The 25,228-nt window shown below is 37.6% G+C and overlaps 1 long non-coding RNA gene across 3 annotated transcripts in view; it reads left to right on the top strand.

Annotated features, from left to right (window-relative positions):
• Gm33073 overlaps window positions 1-25,228 on the top strand; it is a 48,796-nt gene that overhangs the window by 21,639 nt on the left and 1,929 nt on the right. Inside the window, exons 2-3 of one of the 3 annotated variants that reach the window (XR_382689.1) lie at window positions 20,011-20,269; window positions 21,848-22,273. This is a non-coding gene — a long non-coding RNA (predicted gene, 33073). Of the gene's footprint in view, window positions 1-2,567; window positions 2,654-20,010; window positions 20,270-21,847; window positions 22,274-25,228 lie in introns of those variants that run through there. The other 2 variants (XR_382690.3, XR_382688.2) reach the window with 2 other exon arrangements.

The raw sequence follows: 25,228 nt of genomic DNA, 5'->3' as shown, positions 1-25,228 counted from the left end.
CCTTTAAAAAAGAATTCGGAGTTAGCATTCTCTCTCTTTCATCTGTACATGGTGACATTTAAGGTTCACACTTGGATAGGCATGGTTATGCTCAACCCTAATCCCAGCTTTCCAGGTGCCGGGACATGAATGAATTCAAAGTTAGCTTGGACTCCATAGAGAAATTCTGTCTCAAAAGTAAAGAGAAGCAAAACCAGGCAGTGCAGTATTATAACAGTAAGGGGAAAATAGCAATAACCAACAGATACTAAATATACAGAAATTTGGTTTGAATTCTGTGCACAAAACAAAAGGTGAGAGCTTTTCCCCAGTCATATCAGATGCCAGGATAGTTAACTGAAGTGTAGTTTGAAGCTATTTACTCAACAGAAGTGAAGTACTTCTGCAATCTCTCCCATTGAGCCAAATTGTGTTAGATAATGAGGATAACTGAGGAGAGGATATTCATTTAAAAAGGAAATCAACACGTAAGCAACTACTGTTTAAGGAAAAGAAAACTCCATGAAGAAAAATTCTGGATCAAGGTTGTGATTTGACAAGGTTATTGAGTCAAGACACCAAGACAAAGATATCTAAGAGAATAAGACAGATTGTCTGGAAAGGTGGCTGCCTACTGCTCAGAATAAGCTGTACATCATAGTGATTCCTAGAAACAAGAGAGCCAAATATCAGTGACAAACAGAATGCACAGGGATATGCTGTTGGGTGCTTGAAGATGATTCTCAAATTCAAGATAGAAAGAGTGCTTAAAGGAATAACAAAAAGGGCTTACATGGACACATAAAGTTAAAATATACAGGTGGTATAATTATTAGAAGAATGACAGACCACAAGCCTGAAAAAAAGTAGAAGTAGAAAGTATGCCTACTTTAAATCAAACCAATTTCTGGTTGAAGTGAAATAGGATGGGATAGAACATTATGGAAAGAACACTTCAATTCATCAAGTCTTTACAGTCACAATTTTATTTTGCTCTTAAGCTAACAGTGTAAGTAATTAATTTCAATCACTATGATGTGAAATCTACAGTACCCCTATGCATTCTGCTTTGACACTACTGGCTCAGGAAGTTAAGCTAACTTCAGAAACAGGCAACAAAGAAACTTTGCAGCAGCTGACAAGCACACTGTATAGAAGAAGTAAAAGCAAGAGAAGATGGAGAAAAAGTTAAAGAATAAGAGGAGGAGTAGGAGAAGGAAAAGGAAAAGGAGGAGGAGGAGAAGGAGAAGGAGAGGAGAAGAAGGAGAAGGGAGAAGGGAGAGAAGTAAGGGAGAAGAGGGAGAAGGGAGAAGGAAGGAGGGAGAAGGGAGAAGGAAGGGAGAAGGGAGAAGGGAGAGAGAGGGGAGAAGGGAGAAAAGGGAGAAAAGGGAGAAAAGGGAGAGAGAGGGGAGAAGGGAGAAAAGGGAGAAAAGGGAGAAAAGGGAGAAAAGGGAGAAAAGGGAGAAAAGGGAGAAAAGGGAGAAAAAAGGGAGAAAAAAGGGAGAAAAGGGAGAAGGGAGAAGGGAGAAGAAGAAGAAGAAGAAGAAGAAGAAGAAGAAGAAGAAGAAGAAGAAGAAGAAGAAGAAGAAGAAGAAGAAGAAGAAGAGGAGGAGGAGGAAGAAGAAGAAGAAGAAGAAGAAGAAGAAGAAGAAGAAGAAGAAGAAGAAGAAGAAGAAGAAGAAGAAGAAGAAGAAGAAGAAGAAGAAGAAGTAAACCAACATGGACCACAGAAAAGAAAACTCAACTGAAATGAACCATGAATAAATGACATCTTCAGATTCAAGAAAGATTAACTACTTGATTCAGTGATGTTAATAGAGGTTGGACAAGTGTGGTGGTTTAAATAGCTTTGGCTTCCACATATTCATGTGTTTGAATGCTTGGTCATAAGGAGTGGTACTATTAGAAAATATAACCTTATTGGAGGAGATGTATCATTGTTGGAGGAAGTGTGTTACTGTGGAAGTAGACTTTGAGGCCTTCTGTGCTCAGGTTTTGCCTAACTTAGTAAGTAGTCTTCTTCTGGCTGCCTTTGGATCAAGATGTAGAACTCTTGACTCCTCTAACATCATGCCTGCCTGTATGCTGGCTGCCATGCTTCTTGCCATGCAGATAATGGACTGAATCTGTGAAACTGTAAACTAGCCCTAATTAAATGTTTGCTGTTCTAAGAGTTGCCTTGGTCATGGTGTCTCTTCATAGGAATACAACCCTCACTAAGACAACCTACAAAAGGTGTGGAAAACAAGTCACTCCCTTTCCCCAACTAAGAGTCTGGGTAATGACCTAAGAGGTTAAAAGGTATCCTCATTAGAGCAAGGTTTCTGAAACTCCCTCTGTGAGGCCATAAAGCAGTGGTTTTCAACCTTCTTAATGCTGCAAGCTTTTAATACAGTTCATGTGTGGCAAGCCTGATCATAAAATTATTTCACTGCTATTTCACAACTGTATTTTCATCATTATTAATTATAATGTATTGTTATAAACTATAATGTTATAAAATGTAATGAAGGATATCTGATAGATGACCCCCAAAGGGGTTGTTTCCCACAGGTTGAGAACTGCTACTTAAAAGGATGTTGAAAATGAAACTGACTCTAAAACCTACTTGAAGCAAACTTCTGGAAGAGAGAGATCAGAAGCAAGCACCAAAAGGAAGAGGAATACCACTTAAGTTAATAAACACAGCCAAATGGCTGAGTGCATCCCCCTATAAGCTAACAGGCTTCTACTGAGTAATTGGCACAGGAGAGATTCTGATCTTACAGTAGTAGCTCAGGACAGCATTGAAGACAATGCCTCAGTAGAAGTATGATAACAGGAAAGATTTTGAGTCTAGGGTGTGTGCAAAGAGATCAAAACTTCACAAAATGCTATAAAAGGCTTTGAGCAGCCAGGTTCTTTTATGTTTGCAATGTTTCATCACCAACTTTATACAGATGTGCTGTTGCTTGTCTCAATTCTTTAACTGAATCTTTAGTCTTTTTCATGTTGAAATGATGCAAATATAGATACCAATTTAAATTGCTTACAGTCATAGGTAAGCTCCCCATCACATGGTCTTACCTTTCTGCATGGCTTTAGGAATTCTCAGATGCCAGGCAACTGCTGTGATCTGAAAGATGTCAAAACCACAACTCATGTTACCTCCATGTGGTGCCACTGAATGGGAATTAATATTTTTGATGTCAGTTTTGCCAAATGTTTGAAATCTAGGAACCCATGAATTTGTGGCCAGGCTATGGGCTCATGTTTGAATGACAGGTATAAAAATCTTAGAAAGCATATAGAATAGTTCTAAAAATGTCAGTGAAATTTTAACAAAAATAAGATTAAAATTATAACATAATCACTCAAAATCAGTCTTGAATTTTGTTAATTTTTGCTACACTAAAGATTCATAATCATTCTTAAATTTAGCAATTTCTTTTTACTACAGTAAAGAGTAAACCCATAAGAAGACACATTAAAAACTAGCCTAGGGAAGAAAAATAAGTGACTAAGAAATACCTTAAAAATGTTCATTGTTGCCAGGTGTGATGGCGCACGCCTTTAATCCCAGCACTCTGGAGGCAGAGGCAGGCAGATTTCTGAGTTCGAGGCCAGCCTGGTCTACAGAGTGAGTTCCAGGACAGCCAGGGCTATACAGAGAAACCCTGTCTTGAAAAACCAAAAAACCAAAAAAAAAAAAAAAAAAAAAGTTCATTGGCCCTATCATTAGAGAAATGAAAATCAAAATAACTTTGAGCATCATAAATATTAACAAAGTAATGGTCAAGGAATGCAAGGAATGCAAGAGAAGATAATAGGGTAAAGGTAACCCTCATTTACTGTTGGTGGGATTACAAACTGGCCCAGCCACTCTAGAAATTAATGTGAAGAACTCTGAAGAAGCTAAAACTGAATCTCACGAGTGATCCAGTTATAACACAACTCGGCATTTGCCCAGATAACTTGGCATCCTATTTTGTTGATACTTGTTCAGCCATGTTCACTGTCACTCTCTAGGTAGGGAACAGAAACATCCTCACTAATAAATGGAGAAGGAAAACTTTACAATGAAGTACTACAAAGACAAGTGACATCATACAATTTACTGGCAAATGAATAGAACTAGAAAATCATAGATTAAGTAAGGTAGCACAAACCTAGAAAGACAAACATCACACGTTATTTCTCCTGTGTGAATCCCAATGCCAAATCTTCAGATAGGTTTATATAATCTGGAGTGACCATAGGAAGGAGGACTAGGCAATTTGGATCACTACAATGGGCATTAGTAAAAGTAAACTGAACAGGAAAGAGAAAAATGGGAGGAGAGGTACTTCACCTAGAAGAGGGGAGGGACATCATTACAGAAGGAGAGGGAGGGAGGGGGTAAATAAGAGTAAGCATGTCTCAAAATTTCATAAGAAAACATGTTATTATCTATTATCTGTTTTACCAAAGTTATATATACATATACAAAGTTTCCTTAAAATTTTTCCTTTATTGAAACTAGATAGTGTGTATGTCATCTATCATGATTCGAATCTCACCTTGTTCTACTCCTACCAATTTCTCCTCATCCCCATCCCTTCCAGATATACAACATTTCTGTCTCTCATTAAAAACAAAGCTGCAGGTAGAAGAATGGGAATTGATCCATTTTTATCTCCTTGTACAAAGCTCATGTCTAAGTGGATCAAAGAACTCCACATAGAACCAGAGACACTAAAACTTATACAGTAGAAAGTAGGAAAGAACCTTGAACATATGGGCACAGGGGAAAAAATTCCAGAAGAGAACACCAATGGTTTGTACTGTAAGATCAAGAATTAACAAATGGAACCTCATAAAACTGCAAAGCTTCTGTAAGGCAAAGGATAGTGTCAATAAGATAAAAAGGCAACCAACAGATTGGGAAAAGATCTTTACCAATCCTAAATCTGATAGAGAACTAATATCCAATATATACAAAGAACTCAAGAAGTTAGACTCCAGAAAACCAAATAACCCTATTAAAAATTGGGTACATAGCAAAACAAATAATTCTCAACTGAGGAATACCAAATGGCTGATAAGCACCTAAAAAAATATTCAACATCCTTAATCATCAAGGAAATGCAAATCAAAACAACCTTGAGATCCCATCTCACACTAGTCAGATTGGCTAAGACCAAAAACTCAGGTAACAGAAGATGCTGGTTAGGATGTGGAGAAAGAGGAACACTCCTCCATTGTTGGTGAGATCACAAGCTGGTACAACCACTCTGGAAATCATTTTGGCGGTTCCTCAGAAAATTGGACATAGTATTACTGGAGGATTCAGCAACATCACTCCTGGACATATACTCAGAAGATGCTCCAACATGTAATAAGGACACATGCTCCACTATGTTCATAGCAGCCTTATTTATAATAGCCAGAAGCTGAAAAGAACCCAGATGCCCCTCAACAGAGGAATGGATACAGAAAATGTGGTACATTTACACAATGGAGTACTACACAGCTACTAAAAAAATGAAGTTATGAAATTCTTAGACAAATAGATGGATCTGGAGGATATCATACTATGTAAGGTTATCCAATCCCAAAAGAACACACATGATATGCACTCACTGATAAGTGGATATTAGCCCAGAAGCTCAGAATACCTAAGATGCAATTTGCAAAACACATGAAATTCAAGAAGAAGGAAGAACAAAATATGGATACTTCAGTCATTCTTACAAAGGGGAACAAAATACCCATGGAAGGAGTTACAGAGACCAAGTTCTGAGTAGAGACTGAAGGAATGACCATCCAGAGACTGCCCCACCTGGAGATCCATCCCGTAAACAACCACCAAACCCAGACACTATTGCAGTTGCCAACAAGAGCTTGTTGACAGGAGTCTGATATAGCTGTCTCCTGAGAGGCTCTGCCAGTGCCTGACAAATAACAGAAGTGGATGTTCACAGCCATCCATTGGATGGAGCAATGTCACCAATGAAGGAGCTAGAGAATGTACCCAAGGAGCTGAAGGGGTTTACAGACCCATAGAGGAACAACAGTGAGAACTAACCAGTATCTCCACAGCTCCCTGAAACTAAACCACCAACCAAAGAAAACACATGGTGGGACTCATGGCTCGAGTTGCATATGTGGTCAGTCATCAATGAGAGGTGAGGCCCTTAGTCCTGTGAAGGTTGTATTCCCCAGTATAAGGGAATACCAGGCCCAGGAAGTTGGAGTGGGTGGGTTGGTAAGCAGGGGGAGGGGGGAGAAGATAGGAGCTTTTTCAGAGGGGAAACTAGGAGAGGGAATAACATTTGAAATGCAAATAAAGAAAATATCTAATTAAAAAAATCAAAGCAAAATAACAAATAAACAAAAAAACAGATGAGATTTTGCCAGTACAGAGTCCACACTCACCCAGGGCCCACCTATCCTACCTACAACTGCCCCTCTTCCCCTAGTAAATAACATCCAGACCTTAAACTCCCCTGATCCACTAGAAGTCATGCTGGCCACCAGATCCCCAAGTAGACTGGTTGCCAGCAGATCACTTCTGCTATCTCAGTCCTTGCCCAGCCCACCTGCAACTTATCCCTCCCTTCCTTGTTCCCCAACTCCAGCAGAGGCACACTGCAGGACCACTGCCTAGCCCAGTTGTCCTTAGAGGGATATCAATCAGCTACTAATGGAAGTAGATTCAGAGATCCACACACAAACACTAGGCAGAGCTGAGGAAATTCTTCCACCCACTTTAAGAGAAACAAAGGAGGAGTGGATACTGGGAAGAGAGAAGGCAGGGCGGGGGAGTGTTTCAGATTGGTCTTGTTCACTGTGTATTCAGATGCTGATTTCTGGGCCCCAAGAATTAGGCATTGGCATGGATATTGAAGAATCTCCTATATCAATGTGGTATAAAGAATGCTCCCAAATTATCTCTGATATTTTGCTCATCAATACCTTATTTTATTAGTTTTGACTTACTGGTGAAGAAAAAGCTGAACAACCAATTATTGGGAAGAGAAGAGAGAAAAGCTGGACTTCTCTTCTCAGCCAGGTGTCTCAGAGAGAAGAGCCAGAAGAAGGAGTTTGCCACGAGGCATGTAAGGGTTCAGGAGAAGAAGAACAAGCAAGGCCTTGAAGGTAGAAGAAGATGATTGCTATGAGATCAGGCATAAGAAGAGTCATCAATGGAGCTCTTCATGAGGACAAACATCTACAGAAGAGTGAGCCCAAGAGAGACCAGATGCAAGTAACTTGGGGTTTGTGTCTGGGAAGTTGGTAAATAGCATAAAAAGTTAGGAATATCTGCTCAGTTATTGTCCTAAATTCTTACTGAATAAATCAATAGGTCTCAGACTCAATTACTTGTGAGCTAGCTGGGATAAAAAAAAAATGCCACTTTTAAATTTTATCCTATAAGGGAGGGACTGGAAGGAGTGGAAGAATGGGAAACTACAGTTGAGATATAATATAAAATAATAAAAGAAAAATCTAATAATATTAGAAATAAAAAGTAAACAGGCATCAAAGAGATAATCATTATAAATAAAGTAAAATAAAATATAAAATAAAACAAAACATTGGTACAAACATTGGACAAAGCAAACAGAAAGAAAAGAGTCCAAGACAAGGCAAAGTCCAAAGACAAAGACACAGAGAGAGGCACAGACCTACTCATTCCCATACTAAGGAATTCCATAAAACCACTAAACTGGAAATTATAGTCAAAGTACATCAAGGAACAAAGAAATCATAGTTTTATAATTGAAACAGTTTTTAAATTTAAATATATTTGGTCATATTATTCTCCTCAAGTCCTTTGATAGCCTCCCAAACAAACATTAAGTTCTTTCTCCAAAAACAAAAACTCAATTCAATAAACACCCAAACAAGAAAACAAAACAAAATTCCACCCAAAAAGACATAAAAACTATCAACCTGTAACTGAATAAAAAACTAACAAGTCCATTATTTGTTGGTCAACTACTCCTGTCTGTCCTGAAGTAGTTTATATAACATTGTTATTCCACAGGAGAAAAGTGATTATTTTTTTCTTTCCCAACCTTTCCAAACAGGTATAAAGGACAATTCAGTTTAGTGCCTAGGCTAGGTTTTTATTCATTTATTCATTCATTCATTCATTCATTCATTCATTCCTCTTTTTACAGACAGGTTTTCACTGTGTAACAGAGCCCTAGCTGTCTTGAAACTTGCTTTGTAGGAGAGGTTGGCCTTGAACTCTCTGCCTCCTAGTGCTTGGGAAAAGGGTGTGTGCCATATCACCTGACCATTCACTCAGTTATTAACATATGTAACAAAATAAAATATAAGATAAAACAAATTATATCATATCAAATTTGGACAAGACAAACCAACAGAAGATAAAAAGTCAGAGAGAAGACAGAAGAATATTAAAGACCCACTTATTCACACTCTCAGGAATCCTGTCAAATCCCATAAAACTGGATGCTATAAAATATATTCAGAGGACCTGGTAGAGACCCACACAGGTTCTGTGCTTGCTGCTTTAGTCTCTAGTTCATTTGGGCCTTGCTCATGTTGATTTATAGAGCCTATCTTTTTTAGTGCTGTCTATTCCCTCTGGCTGTTATAGTCTTTCTGCCTCCTCTTTCAAGTGGTTCCCTGAGCTCTGAGAGGATGGATATGATGGAGACATCTCATTTAGGGCTGAGTATTACAAGATCTCTCACTTTGCATTAACATCTGTCTGTGGGTCTCTGTATTTCTTCACATGTACTGTAGGATGAATCTTCTCTGATGTTGGCTGAACAAGGCACTGATCTATCAGTATAGCATAATATAGTTAGGAGTCATTTTACTACTAAATTGCCCCCCTCCAGTTTTAAATTCATTTTATTTATTTGTATTCCAAATGTTGCCCCCTTTTCCTAGTGTCCCCTCTGTGAGTTCTTCACCCCATTCACCCACTTTGCTTCTGAAATGGAGCTCCCCCACTGTCCTGGCTAGTTTTATGTCAACTTGACACAGGCTGGAGTTATCACAGAGAAAGGAGCTTCAGTTGGGGAAATGCCTCCATGAGATCCAGCTGTAAGGCATTTTGTCAATTAGTGATCAAGGTGGGAGGTCCCCTTGTGGGTGGTGCCATCTCTGAGCTGGTAGTCTTGGTTCTATAAGAGAGCAAGCTGAGCAAGCCAGAGCAAGCAAACCAGTAAATAATATCCCTCCATGGCCTCTACATCAGCTCCTGCTTCTGGAGTTCCAGTCCTGACATCCTTTGGTGATTAACAGCAATGTGGAAAGTGTAAGCTGAATAAACCCTTTCCTCCCCAACTGCTTCTTGGTCATGATGTTTGTGCAGGAATAGAAACCCTGACTAAGACACCCACCCACTCCCACCTCACCCCTCTATCACCCTTCTTCCTGGGCCATCAAGTTTCTACAGGATTAAGCATACCCTTTTCCACTGAGCTCAGACAAGGCAGTCCTCTGCTACATATATGGCTCGGCCCATGTACACTCTTTGGTTGATATCTTAGCCTCTGGAATCTCTGAGGGATCCTGGCTATTTGATACTGTTATTCTTCCTAGAGGATTGTAATCCTTCAGACCTTCCCCTAACTCTTGATCTGGGGTTCCAGACCAGTGGTTGGTTGTAAGTATCTGCATCTGCCTAAGTCACTTGCTGGTAGAGCTATCAGAGGACAGCCATGCTAGGCTCCTGTCTAGAAGCACACCAGTAATAGTGTCAGGGGGATTGGTACCTGCACATGGAATGGATGACAAGTTGGATAGGTCTCTGGATGGTCATTCCTTCAGTCTGCTCCATTTTTGTCTCTGCATTCCTTTAGACAGGAACAATTCTGGGTCAAGAATTTTGAAGATGGCTTGGTAGCCCCATGCCTCAAATAGGAGTCTTGTCTATCTACAGGTGATGATCTCTTTAGGTTCCATCTCCTCATTTCTGCTTATTTAGGCTAAGGTCATCCCCATTAGGTCCTGGGAGCCTCTTAACATCCGTGGTATCTGGGACTATCTAGAGGTTTCCCCCATCCTCCATTCCACACTGCTACATATTACTATTCATTCAGCTGGCCCTCTTGGCTTCTCTTCTGTCTCTGATACTGTCCCCACTTTTCCCTCTTCCTCCCTGCTCCCAACCAAATTATTCTCTTCCTCTGACTCTTGTATTATTTAGTTCCCCCTTCTAAGTGGGGTTGAAGTATCCACATTTGGGCCTTCCTTCGTCTTAAGCTGCTTATGGTCTGTGAGTTGTATCATGGGTATTCTGAACATTTTAGCTAATATTCACTTTTCAGCGAGTACATACCACTTATGTCCTTTTGGATCTGGGATACCTCATCTAGTATGGTATTTTCTCAGTCCATCTATTTTACAGTGAAATTCATGATATCCTTGTTTTTTTTTTTTTTTTAATTTTTTTATTAGGTATCTTCCTCATTTACATTTCCAATGCTATCCCAAAAGTGCCCCATACCCACCCTGCCACTCCTCTACCCACCCACTCCCCCTTTTTGGCCCCGGCTTTCCCCTGTACTGGGGCATATAAAGTTTGCAAGTCCAATGGGCCTCTCTTTCCAGTGATGGCCGACTAGGCCATCTTTTGATACATATGCAGCTAGAGACATGAGCTCTGGGGTACTGGTTAGTTCATATTGTTGTTACACCTATAGGGTTGCAGTTCCCTTTAGCTCCTTGGGTACTTTCTCTAGCTCCTCCATTGGGGGCCCTGAGATCCATCCAATAGCTGACTGTGAGCATCCACTTCTGTGTTTGCTAGGCCCCGGCATAGTCTCACAAAAGACAGCTATATCTGGGTCCTTTCAGCAAAATCTTGCTAGGGTATGCAATGGTGTCAGCGTTTGGAAGCTGATTATGGGGTGGATCCCTGGATATGGCAGTCTCTAGATGGTCCATCCTTTCGTCATAGCTCCAAACTTTGTCTCTGTAACTCCTTCCATAGGTGTTTTGTTCCCAATTCCAAGAAGGGGCAAAGTGTCCACACTTTGGTCTTCGTTCTTGAGTTTCATGCGTTCATGGTGTCCTTGTTTTTAATAGCTGAGTGGTGTCCCATTGTGTAAATGAGGCACATTTTCTGTATCTATTCTTCAATTGAGGGACATCTGGGTTGTTTCTAGTTTCTGACTATAACAAATAAGATTGCTATGAACATAGTGGAGTAGCACATGTCCTTGTGATATGGTGAAGCATCTTTTGGGTATATGCCCAGTAGTTTTATAGTAAGAGTTTTTAGGTAGAACTATTTCCAATTTTCTAAGAAATGGCCAGCTTAATTTCCAGAGTGGTTGTACCAGATTGCAATCCCACCAGGAATCGAACATCCTTGCCACCATGTGCTGTTGCTTGAGTTTTTGATCTTTGCCATTCTGATTGGTATAATGTGGAATCTCGGGGTAGTTTTGATTTGCATTTCTCTGAACACTAAGGATGTTGAACATTTCTTTAAGTGCTTCTTGGCCATTTGAAATTCCAGTATTGAGAATTCATTCTTTCTTTCTTTCTTTCTTTCTTTCTTTCTTTCTTTCTTTCTTTCTTTCTTTCTTTCTTTCTTTCTTTTTTTCTTTCTTTCTTTCTTTTAGTTCTGTATCACATTCTTTAATTCAATTATTTGATTTTCTAAAGTCTAATTTCTGGAATTCCTTTTATCTTTTGGATACTAGTGCTCTGCTGGACATAAGGTTAGTGGAGACCTTTTTTCCAACCTGTAGGTTGCCGTTTTGTCCTACTGACAGTGTCCTTTGTGTTACAGAAGCTTTAAAGTTTCATGAGGTCCCATTTGTCAATTGTTGATCTTAGATTCTGAGCCACTGGTGATTTGTTCAGGAAATCTTCTTCTGTGCCAGTGTATACATGGGTCTTTCCCACTTTCTCTTCTATTAGATTCAGTGTGTCTGATTTTATGTGGAGGCCCTTGATCCACTTGGACTTGAACATTGTACAAGGTGATAAATATGGATCAATTTGCATTCTTCTACACGCAGACTACCAGTTAGACCAGCACCATTTGTTGAATATACTTTCTTTTATCCACTATATGGTTTTGGCTTTACCTTAGGTCCCTGGACTATATAGTGTCAGCTTCCTGGTCACCCGAGAAGTCTTCAGCATACATCTCAGATGTACCTACAAGTTTATCTCCTAGGTTTTTCTAGTTCTTGATAAGAGTCAGTATTTACTATCCCACTGCTTATCCTGTTAGTGGGAATGACCAACAAGCTCTCTGTGACCTCTCTCTCACATAGTTACAGTCACAAAAAAAGACATTCATCGGCTGGTATTGAACACATCTTCAGGCAGGTAAATTGTCTTCAATACAGGAAATTTAAAAATTGACTAAGCCTTATTTCTATCATAGTCTTTTATTTTGCACAGATTCATAATTTTATTTTAATCACTAAATAATGTAAACACTTTTATATTATTGTGTGACTACAATAAGATTGAAACATTTTAAGCACATGGGTTGTTCTCTTGATGTTTACTGTATCTTACAGTACAGAAGGACTACTTCTTCCAAAAGTTTTTCCCTTGCCATATATCCACTATGATTATCCACTATGCTACTGACCTCCTTAAACAGCATGGCTCTCTATTTCCCTCTTTAACGCTCATCTATAGATCTATAATAATATTCTTTAAAACTCAGGAAAAATAGAAAAAGATAAGAGTAAAAGAGAAACATTTTCTAAATACCACTGAAAACTTGTGTAGTTGCAAGGCATTCTTTGACCACTGAAAGGACTCATGAGTTTGAAGGGACAGTAGTGAATTTATTTGACTTAATTCAAGTAAGTGGACAAAAGTTGTGCAATATCAATACAAAAGAAAGCAAAATGAAACTACAGTCCTCCAACCCTATACCGAGTTACCTTGTCAGTGCTGCAGGACTGAGCTATTTGTCAATACCACCTTTAGCTAGCCTAATTTAGCATGCCAGGAGTAAAAACTACTTTTAGTTTCTTTTAGTTCTGGAAGCTGGATTCAAGCAGCCATTCTGCTTTTTCTCACACTGTTGGGGAAATATAAAAATAATTAAAAGTCTCTCTGATTGCTTTTCACTTTTTGAAAAGTGATTATTCATTGTACAAAATAATGAATTTCATTATATTTTCATGTATGTATGTACTATTGGCCATATATTGGCCATATCAACTCCTGTTCTAGCTTGATTTCTTTTTTTTCCATTTTTTATTAGGTATTTAGCTCATTTACATTTCCAATGCTATACCAAAAGTCCCCCATACCCCCTAGCTTGATTTCTATTGATATAAGAACAAATCTTCTATTGCAATAGAAGCAATTTGAAGAAGAAATAATTTACTTAATTTATACATCCTGATTACAGTTAATCATTGAGGGCATACAGAGCAGGGGTTCAAACAAGAGCAGAAGCTGGGAGCATGGATGAATGCCACTTAGTGGGTTGCTTCTTTTGGTTTGCACAGATTGCTTTTTTATACAACCAGGACAGAGTGGGCAGAGCCCTCTCATACCAATCATTAATTGAAAAAATACCCCATAGATTTGCAACAAGACTGTCTGCTGGAGGCATCTTCTCAGTTGAAGTTCCCTCTTTCAATGTTATTTCAAGTTGACAAAAAACAAGTGTCTTAGTTAGGCTTTTACGGCTGTGAACAGACTCCATGAATAAGGCAACTCTTGTGATGACGACATTTAATTAGGGATGGCATACAGGTTCAAGGGTTCAGTCCATTATCATCAAGGCAGGAGCTTGGAAGTGTCCAGTCAAGCATGATGCAGGAGGAACTGAGAGTTTATCTTTATCTGAAGGTTTGTAGAAGACTAACTCTTTCACACAGGATGTAGCTTCACAGCCTATGCCCATAGTGACACACTTTGTGCAACAAGGCCACTCCCTGGACGAAACATATTCAAACCACCACAACAAGCAAGGAAGCAAATAAATAAACAAAAAACAAACTACCTCAACAAATGTAATCTACTCACACCCCCTTTTAATTATCTTCTTTTCTCCTCCCTCTCCTTCTTTCAAGTGACCCTCTTGCTCTTCTCAAAGAGTTCTCCTCCAACATTCATATTTTATTTTATTTTACTTTAAATATAGATTTTACAAATAAAAGACAGTATGCATTTGTCTTTCTGAATAATTTAATTTGGTCAAGATTATGATCACTAGTTACATCTATTTTCAGCAAGTTACATAACTGAGTTCTTATTTAAGGATGAATAAAATTTGTTTTGGTGTGTCATAATATTTTCCTAGTTTGTGCTTCTAACTTTTGTTGTGATAAGTAGACTTACAGAACAAGCAACCAAATTCATTCTTATTATCATTGAGGACAAATTCTCTTTCAGATGAAGTGAGGTAATAAAAGTGAATAAGAAGAACAAAGTTTATTAAGGAGCCTATAAGTCAGGGCTCTCAACCTTCCTAACATTATGCACATTTAATAGAGTTCCTGGTGTTGTGTTGACTCTCAACCATAAAATTATTTTCATTGCTATGTCAAAATTGTAATTTTGCTATTGTTATGAATTTAAAATATCAATATCTATGTTTTCCTATGGCCTGAGGTGACCACTGTGAAAGGACTGTCAACTCCCAAAGTAGTCACAAACCAAAGGTTGAGAGCTACTGCTGTAGTTGTAGAGGATGTTTTGGTTGTATAGCCACAGTTGTAAGGCTATAGTAAGGTTGTTCTAGCTGATTGTTTACTTCTGCAACCAAGACTCTGGACATTTTATGATGCTGTTGTGATAGATGCTTATGTTTCACCTGGAGCGCTCTTACCAATCGGGTCTCTGGAGAATAAGGAATGAAGAGAGGAGTAATAGAGGATAATTAGACCAGAATAAATAGCCTTGATAAGGCAGCAGAGGGGAGCAACTTTTGATTTCTGTTAGAACAGACTTCAATTCAGCCAGAAATCATTTTAATCCCTTTAAATTTAAAGAATCACCCATTCCCCTCTCCTCTGATTCCTAAGTTGCTCTTTTTTGTCTCTCCCCAGTTCTAAAGCATTGTCTTATTTAAACATTTTTTAATATCATATTTGTTTTCTGGGTCTCTCCCCCTCTCCCTTTACCCCCCCATACTCCCTTCCACCCCACATAACATGTATGACTGGTATTGATGCAAGGTTTCTAAACTTTCTTTCATGGTGTGTTAATTTGATTTTAAAACAACAATAGCAGCAACAACGCAAAAGTCATTTTTTTAATAGCACCCTGTTACTTAATGGGCAAGTCCAATTAGAACCTTCTAGTAAGGTCACATGTTTGTCCCTATCTAACAGATGAGGCTTAGTGTTCTCCAAAGAATCATTCTACAACCACATGCTTCTCTGCAACAGTAGCCAGAAGCAAACAAAAGCCATTTCAGTTCTCTGAACCTGCTATTTATCTACAGCTTTATGTAAAAATGTCCTCTCTTTTATACCTTTGCAAACTCATTCTTAGGTTTCTACTTGCTCAAATGTCACATTTCCATAAAGCCTTTCCTGCAACATCTTTGCTTCTCAGATGAGTTTAAGTGGTCTCTACTCTGGGTACTCAAATCCCATGGCATACTCTCTTTTATATAATAGCTCACATTGCACTGATCATAATACCGTTCCTCATCATCAGGCATTAGAGACCATGAGCCTTGGTCCTATTTTTCTTGTCATCAGAAGCTGACATAGTGTCTTGTATTGCCATTGCCAAGTACGATTAATGAATACATGGACATCTACTAATACTTGCTCCATTTTCCAATTAAAACAAATAAACAAACATAGTGGAAATGAGTTTTAAGTGATCTAGTATTCTATAAAAGTTGTCCGTCATCTTCCTGGATAAGAGATAAGGTGGGAGGCTCAGTGAAAAAGGCACTGGTTTTCCAACACCTCCTCTTCTACGTTTCACCTGTCACTCAAATATTAGGAGTTGACACAAAAGTTTATGCTGAGAAGTTTCTATTGCCAAAAATGTTAGAAAACTAATATGGATGATGTGAGCATGTCCTCTCATTGCAAAGCAACAAAAATTAGGTATTTCTAGTTGAATATGAAAATGCAATTAAAGAGGAAGGAAGTTGGTGTCAAGAGCTGATTTGGCTTTCAAGTCAAGCTACAGCAAAGGTCTTACGATTTTCCACTAATCATCTTCTTCCCAAGTTGTGGCAGTGAGAACATTTAAATGTCAAAACCAGAGACTGGAGGTTGCTCTCTTCTTAAGCAACTGGGGCCATCGGTTCTAGTACTTTATGCACAACCCGTGAATCTCACCTTCATCATCTGCCCAATTAAAAAAGGGGAGATTTATATCTAGCTGACAGCTAGAAATAACATCTATAAAAGCAGTGTCTAAATTGTGTGGGACAAAGATCACAAGTTCACCAATATTAATTCTTTTCTTTCTATACTATACTTCTTGCCTCCTGCTCAATGAGTACATTGAGTACTATTTACCAAAGTCTATGGACTGGAGAAGCATGCATCATTTTTGACCAAGATTCTAAAATGGAAATAGTCTTCATTTCTCTTTAAAAGGGGAATAGTCTTTATTTCTTTCTTAATCAATCTATTTAAAATAAAAATGCAGGTGACTCTAATGATGGAGTAATGTGATCAAAGAGTTCCAGATTCCTGAATCACCATGTGAAAGCAAAACTGTTTACCAATTAAGAACAACCTGTTATTCTGTTGGCGAGAAAAAAAAAGTTTATATTTAAGCCAATACATAGCTGTTTAAAAACTCTGAGCTACTGTTTCATGTCTTACCCTACTTAATTCAGTTACTTATATCCATGAGGTACAGTTGTGTGCATGTTATATCAGATTCTTGTTAATAGCCTCTATCTCATCTGCTCCTCATGGGCAAAGGACAGTGTAATAAACAAGCAATAATCTGTAAGCTTTGAGTGTTCTAACATAGTCTCATTTACATCTTTCAGGTATAAGATCATAGTAATACATATTCTTTTCATTAAATTTAAGATTTATTGGCATTAATGGTCATTAAATGGTAATCAAATCTTTTACTTTGTAAGAGTTAGAAAATAGACATGACTTTCATAAAGGATATAGAAGAATGAGGCATTTCTCTTGTAAGACTCTTGATATATATGGATATGTATGTCAGGATATACTCTGCTTTTGGTAGAAAATAAGAAAGGGATAGGAAGACTTTGATATTTACAGAAGAAAGTATAAAATATTCTATTTTAATTGAAAGTATGTGGAAAATATTAATATAGAAACATATAACACTAGTTATTTCTTTTAGTTTAAATCCATGCACACAGATGAGAACAAAAAGGTAGATCAGAATATTATGTAATACTTAACATTTCAATTGGGTATCTAAATACATTGCACAGGGAAGATCCAAAATAGAGGTTACCTGATAATGTGCTATGAGTAGTATAGTTTTGATAGGAAGAATCTAGACATTCATATCTATTAGTAACATTGCTACAATTATTTGGGAAAGGAATGAAGAGATATTGAATTAGGAAATTAACACCAGGAAGAGAAAGAAGGTTTTAGATGTGCAGAAGAACAAAAAGAAAGAAAGAATTAGGACTAATACTTAGAGCATGCTTGCATAGAAGAGAATGAATACAAAGAGACCAGAATGTCATGAATATCTTATGCTATTGCTGTTTGTTGAGACAGGGTCTATCAGTCTCCATGTAACTCATTGTCCTCTTACCTCAGGATCTCAAGTGTTCTTGCATCATACCCTCTTAGACATGTGTAGATAATGATGTGCTTGTTTAAACTCCTTGAGTTTCATTACATTTATATCTAATAAAACTGACAGGATTTACATCTTACATCTATCTTTTGGATGTAACCAGAAGACACTTAAAGAGTTCTTCCTATATGACAGATATGTCTTTAGATCATTTTAAATATTTTAGCTCAATAAATGCTTAAGTATCTGTGAAGAAATTTCTAAATCATCTTTGTTTTACAGAAAGTTAATTTAAAAAATAATCACACAACTATTAACAAGGTAAAAACCAGGATTTCAATTCAGGTAGTGTGGCATAAAAATATCCATGCTTCTAATTGTTAAAGAACTTCTCTTCTTCTACACTCATATAGGGAGATACTTTCAGAAAAATAAAAATCTGTACATTGTTGTGTTTAGGAATAGTCATAACTATTATGAGCCCAATCTTTTGGTGATTTCATTTCTCTTTAATTGAGCTTCCATAATCTTTGTAATATTCCTCACAAGTAAGCTAGCACTGAGTGGGTAGCATTGTCATGACCTGAATGACTCCTATAAGACTCATTGAAATGCAATTGCCCCTGTGAAATTTCAGGGTGGTACCTTTAAAAGTCAATGTGTTTGTACCATTATCATGGATTTGGTAAAGCCATTGCAAGAGTAAGTTTTCCTGTATTCTGTCTCACTGATCTTCTCTATCATATTTAAGTGTAAAAAGACACGCACTATTGTATTGGTTCCTTGCTTCCACGGTGTGATGAATTCATACTTTTCTTTCTAAATTACCCATTCTATCATGTTTTGTTACAGATGTACAAAAGGAACTTGATCGTAATTTTTCGAGACAGAAATATTTTTAGAAAAATTTAAGAAACTTTGAAGGGAATGGAGAAAAAGGTGGGCTGTGGTGTGAGGTTATGTCACAGGAGAGGAGATTTTAAAGCATAACAACATGTTAGTGTCTCACAAAGAAGCCAAAACAGTTTGTCAGCTTGGGCTTTCACACACAGTCTTTTTCTTTATGGCTGGTCTTCAGCCAGAACAAATCCTCACAACTGACAGCTGTCAACTGTCACAGGTTACAGACTAAAGTGATAAAGTACTCAGAATAGTGGATAAAAATACTACAAAGTCAGAGAGACTAGGCAGAATTTTCATATCTAGATTCTGAGCATTTGGAGTAACTTTGACCTCTCTAACCAAATCTCAGAACAGTTTTGGCTCCATAGTAATGCAAATAGCTTGATATAGCTCATTAATCTTCCTTTCTAGTTTAACCAGAGCAGTTGACCCTCTCTCTTCTTTTTGATGCTAATCTAGAGTCATAAAGTGGTTATGGTTTGAATACCAGTGTTTCTCCTAAATTTTTATGTTGAAATCTTAACTCCAAATCAGTTGGTATTAAAAACTAAGGTCTTTTATTATTATTATTATTATATAAGCCTGTTTCTTCCTTTGCTTTCTAACACGTGAGACAGCATAGAAGTTAACATATACAAACAAGGAGCTTTTCCAGCCTGAGTCTGCTGGTGCCTTGATCTCAAATTTACCTGTATCCAGAATGGTGAAAAGTAGAAATTTACTGGTTATAAATTACCCAGGCTGTGGTAATTTGTCACTGAAGCATAAAGCATTAGAGAACCAAGACTAATGTATAGAAGATTATAGTCCAAGTCTATCATATTTTATTCATGTCCTAACACATTACACTGAAAAATAATCAGGAAGTTACTATGAGTAACTCACTTCCTCTATTTCACTATGAGGATTGAACAGGGTGATGCCAAACTCTACTTTTTCTGATGAATCCTCATTTTTTTTGATTATTTGACTTTATTATCAACAACTCCTCCAGTCACACACATTCAGATTTGTGGTTTACATCATAAACAATGTGACCACTCTCTTGTTAGAGAAACGTTAGGAATCTTCAGTCACCAGATTCCAGACTTGGATTCATCTTCATTTTTGTAAAGTGGTATGGTTTATGATCTGAGAGGACATAGAGATCCTCTGCTACACAGGCTGGCATTAACAATCTGGTTACAAACAGCCCGTGACTTTTCTTCCCACTTTATTATTGTTGTCTCATTTTCATTATTAAAAGATGGAATATTTAACTAATGAAAGACACTTAGAAATATTTGAACAAATAGTATGGTAGAATAAAGTAAAACAGACTTTGGGGTTTTGATCAAACATCTGATCTCACCTTCTTCACATAGAAGGTCTATATTTATTTAGGTGGTAATGTATCAAGTTCAAGACTACATTTCTCAGAGTTATTCGCATCAAGATTTGCAGTAAAACAAATTTCTGTTACAGGAATGTGATGCAAAGCAAGTGGGTCTTTCCAAAACTTTTATCCTGAAACGAAGAAGCAGATATCGGAATGTACTGGAAAAAAATAGAAAAGGAAGATCCCTCACCATCCATAACATGACACATGGAAGAGAAAGGGTTCCTAAGCTTCCAGGTGACCCTGCAACCCCTACTTCATTCTGGAGTGTCTGGCTCTAGATAACTTTAAAGAAAAATCAACCCTTCCTTGGTTGTATGGCTGTTGTCTTGTTTTTATTGACATGTAAGTACACTGTTTTTCATCGTTATTGTTGTTGTTTTTAATTCTGAAACACTTACTTCTTAACTGACTTAGAAAGAAAACATAAAAACATCCATATAGTTACCTCCTGGTATCTGTGGGTAAACATGACCCACATACTGCTTTGGATAACTAAATCTTGTGCTGACCAAATCCCTAATTGTCTTAGTTAGGGTTTTACTGCTGTGAACAGACAGCATGACCAAGGCAACTCTTATGAGGAAAACATTTAATTGGAGCTGGCTTACAGGTTCAGAGGTTCAGTCATCAAGGCTCCCACAGTGTCCAGGCAGGCATGATTCAGGAAAAGCTGAGAGTTCTACATCTCATTACAAAGGCAAACAGAAGACTGACTCCCAGGAAGCTAGGACAAAGTTCTTAAATCCCATGCTCATAGTAATGCACTTCCTACAAGACCACACTTGTAATAGTGCCACTCTCTGGGTTAAACATATTCAAACCACCACACTAATATGCAAATGTGACTGAGCATATTCTTCATGTCTAACCATTGCATCTGATATGATGTAAATAGATAGTTGCCTGTATCTTTCAGATAGTGAAAAAAAAATCTGTACAGATGCATTCTTAAAAATATTTTAACCCAAGGTTGATTGACTGCATGTATATAGATAGTAAACTATGAAGAATTCAGAATGGAATTTACTTAATGCTAGGAAACGGAAGATGTGCTAGACAGGAAGGGAAGGGGAGAATTTCTTTTAAATGGTCTGTAGAATTTTTCCATGAACTCTTTGTCGTTGAGAAGAATTTTGTTATTCAAAAATATCAGATGTAACTTCTGAGTAGCAGAGATGATACTTCACGTGTGAACAATGAAACAGAGAGTATGGTCAAAATAATGCTTAGCTTTCTGAGCTGACTCCAAAACAATATGAACCCAAGTGCCAACACGTTAGCTTGGATGTCTGGACAACTTACTTTAAGGAAAGGCTTATTATAAAGTAGTGTGGTATCAATTGACTACAAAATGCTTTCACAACTTCCCGGAAGAGCTTTAGCTCATTTCAGCACAATATGACCGGGTAAGACTACCCATTACAATATGCTAGCACATGCATTCATTATGTGTAGCGTCTAAACCATCAATGTTGATCTAAGCATTTTGAATTTTGATGAGTGGGGCTCCTAGATCTATCTTAATCCAAAGTCTGAAGTTGGGGCTTTTAGGAATACATCATGGGTACTTGGTTCCATTACCTTTTGTAGAATCAGAGGGCTTATGCTTGGGTATCTAAGGGCTTGCTAGGAGTGGGAGCAGATGGTAGTTTTTATATGTTCTTTTTATAAATGCATTTTGAGCAGGTTTTTTGCATGAATATTTCATTTATGACAGGGTGCTGCTTAGTTATATAAAAAGTAAATACATAACGAGTGAGGTGTAAGTATAGCATCAGTGTGTAGTGTTGAGGCTAATGGGTGGAGAGGGTTTTAAAAATATGAAGGATTCTCATTTTCAAAAGTGCTTTGCAAACTTTAAAAGATAAGGAGCTTGTTTTCTGCCTGCTTCTGTTTTCTACATTTCTCCCTGTGTTTTAGGTGATTAACCGGGAAAAAAAGAAAGGTTTGTATTCAAGAAGTCAAGCATCTGATTTCCAATTTTTATTATGAACAATATTTTTATTACGTGAGAAAAGAGAAGACAGTCCACATCATGTAAAAATAGCAAGGGCAAGTGCCACAAATAGCAACTTGAGGCCAGGAGACCTGGATGGAGGGACACACAACCACCAGGAGGAAAACAAGAGGCATGGAAAACAACAGCTGCCAGAAGCTAAAAGAAGGGTCCTTGATCTTCACAGGGGACAGGTGGCCAAGACATGCCACTCGTCACTGTGTGACATGGTATAGTCACAATGTTCTAGGCTTTGGAAATTATTGCTAAACTTTTTCAGCCTAGAAAAATATTTAAGTCAACTTGAAAAAATGTACTAAATCTACTTCCCTATGGGATTGTTTTGTCCTAGGTCCATACTATACACTATCCAAATAATTGAAGTGTTTTTTTTTCCTTCAGATTTATTGTGTTTCAGTGCGTTAAACAATATACAAATAAACACATGAAAAATAAATGGCCTATAGCTTGATCTAGTATTTCAAATCCTGTATAGTAGAAGTTTACATTCTGTAGTGATATTGTGTATCACATTTAGCAAAATATAGTTAAATAAATTCCTGATCTTAAAAGGAAATTTGAAATGACATTCACATCTGTGCTGATCTAGAGATGATAAGAGTTATAAGAAGCTAACTATTATAAAGCTACAGTGTTCTCTAGATGCTCATGGAGATAAGAGCTTTATTTTCCCCAAATATTCACAAGTGACAACCCAGTTCAAAGTCTGTGACTATTTGCTCAGCATGTAAGTGCCTCCGTAAAGCTTTTCTTTAATTTGACTGGGTTTTGTTTTGTTTTGTTTGCTTTTTTTCTTGAGTCACTTTGTGGCTATTTCACTTTCATCACCAGAACTAGTAGCTAACTTCATTTGTAGAGATTTTTTTCCTTACAAAGAAAGTAGCTTTTTAACATGTCATGAGAATAACTATGAAGTAACTTGACCACAAGCAAAGAATATATAAACCACTGTGAGAAGATATGCGGACCAGTCATCTAGGCACACTCCAGCTAAGAGATTCTTGCAAAAAACTGGTTGCTCACCAGATGTAATTCAATTTCATGCCTCAGCAAAATTACAAATTGCTACATGTCATGAACTCCTGACTATTGCTCGAGAGTAATCAAAGCAGTACATCCTCTTTCCGTGACATATTTCTTTGTATTTTCTGAAAGTGTCAACTAGAACCAGTTGCATAGAGTAGCTTATGCTTTTAGGTTGGTTGATGGTCTGATTGAGTGTTGGATTTGACAAGTGCGGAGGGGGTAGCTGATGGGTAGGCTGAGGTAGCACCCCACGTTGATTTGCACTCGGGCCCCCTCTAGTGCTTCTCTAAGAGGAAACTTCTCTAAAAGGGAAGTATTAGTTGTGAATAGCATTAGACGAATGGGCGCTAAGAGGTGTCACAGCTGTTGTGAAGAGGGGAAAGGATTACACAGGACACAAGTGTGGTCTGCATAGAAGGGATGGATGAAAATGTTAGAATTCCTTCTAAACTGTACTAACCTTCTGTTAAAATTCTTTTTTTAGACATTTCCAGGGAGTTGGCATAAGCAATAAATGAGTAAGTCAACTAGCCAATTTCTCTGGAAGCTGGAGATTCATGTTGTTAAACCTTAAGGAAATACATGGAGATTATTTTGCTTTGCTCATAGATTTTGGGTTATATGTAGACCACTTTTGTTTTATTCACGGAATGATGCAAGATGTGTATACAATACTTGAGATAAAAGACCCAAATCTTGTTATCCAAAGGAAAGACATATCTGCTGTTCTTGAAAAAGGTTTAATTAACCATCTGATAATAAAATCTTTAAAATTTTTAAATGTTTTTAACAAAAGTTCTAACTTTTTATTAATTTACTTATAAGATTTGCAAAACAGAAACTGGATTAGATAGATATAATTCATGTGGTCATTTAGCTGTGTGCAGATCAGTTTCAATAAAGTCAAGGAGAAGTAGGCCTTCTCAGGAAGGCACAGATGTAAGAGCAGGTACTGGGCACCTAAGGCATTGCTGCCTTCTATAGCTTATGAAGATATTAGAAATAACTAATCATAAATATCAATGGCAGTGAAGTTCAATACCTTGAGAGGTGACAGAACATTCCGGGTGAGAGACTTAAGCATAAGCGAGAATGGTGAGCGGGACTCAGACACAAGGCAACAAGAAGTGCAGGCTTGACTGAAAAGTGGCAGATGTGATAGTGGAGGAAAAAGAAAGTAAAATCAGGGTTAGGCAGTGAAGGAACTTGAAACTGAGGGTGAAAAAGATAGCTTTCATGCCGTGGACAAACCAAAAGCTTAATTAAAATACTCTTCTGTATAATTATAAAACACACCAAAGTAAGTGCATTTAAAGTGTGGGTATGAGATGATTTTTCTGGAGCATGCATTTCTGATAGTGTTTGCACAGTGATTTCAGTGCCACACAAAACTACTGAGCTCTCCTCATCAATTGTCACTATTTCAACATCTGCATGAATAATGCATATGAGAGATAGCATAGGAAGCAGGATTCAGATTTGCAAAAGAGGAACAGCAGACCCTGGAAACCCTAATTGTGGTTATTGGGCAATGTTGTCTAGTCCACAGCTCAAGACTTTGACACTTACTGACTTTAACAGGGTTGTGCAATCCTTGGACGTAAGCATTTAGCTTGGCTGAAAATGAGTGCATTTTACCTGATAGTTTTCTCAAGGAGATGATGGCTCTCAATGTCTAAATTCATATTTCGACTGAAGTCAACTCCAGATGCCTCCTCTTTCCCCTGTACAATTGAAGGCTTGTGTTTGGGGTTGGTGAATAGGGGACCCAGGATTAGCCCATAGTAGACTAAATTGTAAATGACTGAAAATAAGCTCATTTGTGTCTATTTATTCATCCTTATTAATAGATTTGGGCATTTAGAAACGCCTCAAGGAAAGGCAGAAGTGCAAGTAAATAAGCCTGTGAATGATCTCATTAAACTCTGGGATATTCGAAATACACAAAACCATGGGAAATTAAGGCTGCTAAAGTCACAAGAAATCAGATTTTTCTAAAATATATTTATTACTCCAAGTTAAATTATTGCCTCTTGAATAGCAAATGTTTACAAGTAAGCATGAATGTCCTGTATAGGTCCAATTAATTATTTGTTTCAGTGTTGATTTGAAAATCTATCAAGAGAATTTTATTTAAATTGTTATTAGTGAACTCCTACCTCATTTCAAGCCACATAATTTAGAAGGTCGTTACTGAGTCCTTCCTTTTCTTTCAACAAGCTTTATGTTCGAATAACTGGGTAAAGAAAGCAGCAATC

Source organism: Mus musculus, chromosome 13, assembly GCF_000001635.26.
Source record: "Mus musculus strain C57BL/6J chromosome 13, GRCm38.p6 C57BL/6J".
NCBI classification, from domain to species: Eukaryota; Metazoa; Chordata; class Mammalia; order Rodentia; family Muridae; genus Mus; species Mus musculus.
Note: the sequence above shows the minus strand (reverse complement) of the source record. Positions and strands in the feature narration are given on the sequence as shown.